Raw genomic sequence first — 5,000 nt, 5'->3', positions numbered from 1 at the left:
CTAAAGTCGCGCCATATCTGTCTTACCACAAAGATCTGATCTACACAACCTCTACCTGTCCTAAATCCACACTGTTCCTCACCAATTACTCCTTCTATTCCTCTCCTAATCCTCTCAATTAAGATCCTCCCATAAGCCTTCCCTACTACACTTAACAGGCTAATCCCTCTGAAACTACTACATTCACACTTGTCCCCTTTTCCCTTGTAAAGAGGAACTATACAGGCACTTCTCCAGTCCTCCGGTACTCTACCCTCTCTCCAGCAAACATTAAATAACCTCACCAACCAGTCCACTATCAATGAACCTCCCTTTTTCAGACATTCTGCATGGCATCCATCCAGACCAGGTGCCTTACCTGCTTTCATCATCTTTACAACTGCCTTCACCTCATCCTTCCTTATTTCTCCTCCATTCTCCTCACTCATCACTCTCATTTTCTTCGCATTTCCCACTGCAGCTATCTTTCCTTCCCTATCCTCCTTCACATTTAGCAACTCCCTAAAATATTCTGCCCATCTTCCCTTACTGCCATCTCTTCCATTATCATCTCTCCATCTGTACCTTTTACCTTTTCTTCCCTACTTGATTCGCCTCCTCTTCCTCTCTTAATTTCTTTCCAAAACATCTTTTTATTACTTTCAAAATTTTCTGTCATACTCCTACCCCATTTCACATCTGCTCTCCTCTTTGCCTCCTTTACCTTTTGCTTTACTTCTCTTTTCTTTTCTTTGTACGTCTCATATGACTCCCCCGTCCTCTTTTGTAACCAATCTGTGAATGCTCGCTTCTTCTCTTCTACAACCTTCTTTTTTTTTCCTCATCCCACCATTCACTACCCTTTCTTCTATTTCCCCCTGTCCTTCTTGTTCCACAGACCATCCTTGCACACTTTAAGACTCCCTCCTTAAACCATCCTCATTCCTCCTCCACACCCATCTCTGCTCTATCCTTTACTCCCTCCCACTCCTCCTTCAGCTTCTTTTCGTACTCCTTCTCCTTTTCCTTTTCATTCAAGGAGTTCACTCTAAGAACCTCCCTACCTTTTGTCCCTTTCCTCTTTCTCCATCTATCCTCCACTCTCAGCTTACCTTCCACCAAAAAATGATCTGATATTCCCCCACCCTCTCCCCTTAGCATATGTACATCCTTAACTCTTCCTATCATAATCCTATTTACCACTACATAATCCATTAGCGCTCTATCTACCACCCTTCCCTCCACCACCCTCTCCCATGTGTACTTATGCTTGACTTTCTTCCGAAACACTGTATTTGCTATCATCAACTCTCTTTCTAGACACATTTCCACCATCAACTCTCCACTACGATTCTTTCCTGGAACTCCACACTTCCCAACCACTCCATCGATTGGACCATTTCCCACCCTAGCATTAAGGTCTCCCAGTACTATTACATTGACATTTCTTCCTAAACCCTCTATGCACTCATTTAAATCTATCCAAAAGGCCTCCCTTTCTTCCACGCTCTTCTCACTGCCAGGCCCATATGCACTTACAAAGACCCACATTTCCTTTCCCAGTTTCACCTTCATCCACATTATCCTTGAGGAAACCTCCTTCCACTCCACTACCTGTTTACCTATCTCCTCACTTACTAGAATAGCCACCCCTTCCCTCCCTCGCCCTCTCTTCACTCCTGATAACCTCCCACTTACACTCCCAAACTTACACTCACCCTTCCCTTTCAACTTAGTTTCACTCAAAGCCAACACATTCATCTTTCTTCTCACAAACATACTACCCATCTCTTCCCCTTTACTCTCATCTGTACCACATCCACGCACATTAAAAGACCCAAACCTTAGGGTGCTGGCCCGAGGCCCTCCAGCACCCCTTATGCCTTCACTTTTCTTTTTAGGATATGTGGGGCTACAGGGGGAAGGATGCCTAGTCCCTCTCCCCGTCCCTTTCTTCTCGCCTCTTACGATCCAAGTGGGATACTTGGTGGCAGTATTCTTTTCCCCCACCACAGGGAATTCCCCCCATCACAGAAAGAGAATACTCAGAGAAATGGTACAGGACAGCAACAAGGGGTTGGGGGACAGCATAACGGAGGGACAGTCGTAGTATAAAAGTGTCATCATTTCTCTATGAACAGAATTTCTTCTATCATAGACAAAATGATGTGTGGCTCTGGTCCGTAGGGGCGCCCCATATAGACCCTAAAGTATCGACTGCATGCTACTTTGCCACAATAACAAGCAGTTAATTCATTGTTGAATTTTTTAAAAATAAATATACTACCATTACCATAACATTCCAACCATTTCACTGAAAATAGTAAGAATATTTCGTTTCTAATGTCTAAACAAGCACCTGGGTGCCTGGCCTGAGGCGCTGCTCGATTCGCTCGCGGGGCGCCAGTCAGAGTCAGCCGGCTCATGGGTAGACGTAGTGAAGAAAAAGAAAAAGCGTGAGTGTAAGAATTTATTAGTTATCAAATCTAATGAAGATGGTGGTAAAGCAGTGGCTATGAAAAAGGAAGTGGCAGAAGTTCTTTCGGGTGTGCAAATCAAAGACTCTAAATTCACACAAGGGGGCAATATTGTTGTGAACTTTGTAAATGAAGCAGAGAGAAAGGAAGCAGCTGATAAGCTCAAAGTGATCAATACGGTAAATACTAAGAGTGTGAAAAAACTGACGCCTAAGTTTATGGTGTGCAACGTTCACAAGGAGGAAGATAAAGACGGTCTGATTGACACATTGATTGAAAGAAATGCATTCCTGCAGTCAATAGATAATACCAAAGATAAGATGAAGTTAGTATTTGACAAGCCTGCTGCCGGGGGAACAATCCATTACATTATAAAATGTGACCCACAAGTTAGAGAACTCATTCATAGAAATGGTGATCAATTGAAACTGCGTTGGGGAATATACGGTGTGAGGGACAGATATCATGCTTTGTTGTGTTATCACTGTCTGAAGTTCGGTCATGTGCGGTCTGACTGTCCGGCCAAACATAAGGGGGACGCACCTATCTGCTATAAATGTGCTGGTAATCACGAGGGAAAGGATTGTACAGAAGCAAACAAAAAATGTGTAAATTGTGTTAGGATAGATAAGCAAGAGGTCGGCCACTGGGTAACCCATAATCTATGCCCTATTTTTGCCGCTGAACTGCTGAGGATTAAAGAAAATACTGATCATGGATACCCCAATTAACTCCTCGAGTGTTAAATGTGGACTTTTAAACGTTCAGTCAGTGAGGAATAAAACCTTAGATATTCACGATACAATTAAGGATGAATACTTAGATATATTGGCTATAACTGAGACTTGGTTAACGGACTATGACAGTGCAGTTATTAAGGAAATGACACCGGTTTCACATACTTTTGTACACAGTGCGAGACAAAATAGGCGTGGGGGTGGTGTGGGTCTTTTTCTCACTAATTTCTTTAAGAAACTAAAGCGATGCAATGTTGCAAATCGTGAAACTTTCGAACTACTGCAAGTAGAGTGTGAGATTGGTGGCAGTAAGATAACCTTTGTGGTTGTGTACAGACCACCGATTACCAGTGTGAATCAGTTCATAGACGAATTCAGAACATATTTGGAGACGATTGATATGGTGAGTGCTAATGTTATTGTCTGTGGTGATTTTAACTTGTGGGTTGAGGACATAGAAGAGCGACATATCCCGCAAATTCATTTATATAATGGAAACTTTTAATCTTATTAATATGGTTGACAAACCTACTTCGCTAAGAGGGCATACAATAGACTTAGTGTTTGCAGATAGGTCACGTGATCTTATTCATAGTCTGAGAGTGGAGAGTGAGTGCAATCTTTCACCAGTGCACAAGATGGTAACTTTTATGATGCCATACACAAAAATACAAAGACAGAAAAGAAAGATAAAATTTAGGTCAAAGAGGAACTTGGACACCACTGCTTTATTAGCTTCCATATTTGAAGATGTGACTTCGAAACGCTATGAAGCCTGTGTGCATAGATCTATAGAGAAGCGAGAATGTGTTACATGTTTTTATAAACTTTATAATACTATTACAAGTGAGAAATATGAAGAGATGTTTCCGATTGTTGAGAAAGAAATTATTGTTAAAGACAATGCACCTTGGTATAATGGTGAAATACATCGAGCTAAAATCGAGAAAAGGAAAAAAGAGGGAGGTTGGCGCGGACACAGGTCTGATGAAACTAGAAGTGAATACATTGAAGCAAGGAACTACGTGAACAAACTGATTCGGAAAAGAAAGCGTGAATTATATAGGGAGAAAACATTGCAAGCGGGGACTAACATTAATAAATTATACAAGGTGCTTGATAGTTTAACTGGTAACAAGAAAATGAATAAGCTACCAGAAGGTTACTCTGATAGTGATTTAGCAACCAAGTTTTTGGAATTTTTTGATAACAAGATTAGTGGAATAATTGAAAGTTTTTGTGACAATGATTTACATAATGTTGATGAAAATATACAAGAACCCGTGGTGAAACTGTCATCCTTTCATGCAGTGGACAAATCAGTAGTTAAGGGTGTCATGACTAAGGCCAAGCTAACCCACTGTGCTAATGATCCAATACCAATAAACTTGATACTGTCAAGCAAGAACTGTGACTTGATGGTTGATATTACAACTGACTTAGTGAATAAAAGTATTGAGGAAGGTGTATTTCCGATTTCTGAGAAACAAGCGATTGTTAAGCCCATAGTGAAAGGGAAACTAGACCCGCAGAGTTTCAGTTCATTCCACCCAGTATCTAATTTAACATTTCAATCAAAGATTCTAGAAAGTGTAATTTTGATACAGTTGAATGAACATTTACAGACAGTGGGAGCATTACCTGACAGTCAGTCGGCGTATCGGAGATATTATTCAACTGAAACAGCATTGCGTTCAATAGTGAGTGATATGCGGGGACTGTTGGATGATGGAAAGTGTGGAATTTTGGTACTGCTGGACTTAAGTGCCGCTTTTGACACTGTCGTGCACAGTATTTTGTTGGAAGA

Source organism: Oratosquilla oratoria, chromosome 15 (assembly GCF_046742065.1).
Source record: "Oratosquilla oratoria isolate Oo_2021 chromosome 15, ASM4674206v1, whole genome shotgun sequence".
Classification (NCBI taxonomy): Eukaryota; Metazoa; Arthropoda; class Malacostraca; order Stomatopoda; family Squillidae; genus Oratosquilla; species Oratosquilla oratoria.
The sequence above is the reverse complement of the archived record's forward strand: the minus strand, read 5'-3'. Positions refer to the sequence as shown.